Raw genomic sequence first — 203 nt, 5'->3', positions numbered from 1 at the left:
GCTTTTTCTGATTTTTTTTTAACATTGTGCTGACCCTCGTTCTTTAAATGACGCTATCCCGAGGAGGACACCTAAAGGCGAGCTGTAATGGCCTCATCTTCGGCAGGCTACTACGTTTTTTGCTTTTTCCGATTTTTTTTATGTTGTGCTGACCCTCGTTCTTTAATTGACGCTATCCCGAGGAGGACACCTAAAGGTGAGCC

Source organism: Arachis ipaensis, chromosome B08 (genome assembly GCF_000816755.2).
Source record: "Arachis ipaensis cultivar K30076 chromosome B08, Araip1.1, whole genome shotgun sequence".
Classification (NCBI taxonomy): domain Eukaryota; kingdom Viridiplantae; phylum Streptophyta; class Magnoliopsida; order Fabales; family Fabaceae; genus Arachis; species Arachis ipaensis.
This window is presented reverse-complemented; position numbering follows the sequence as displayed.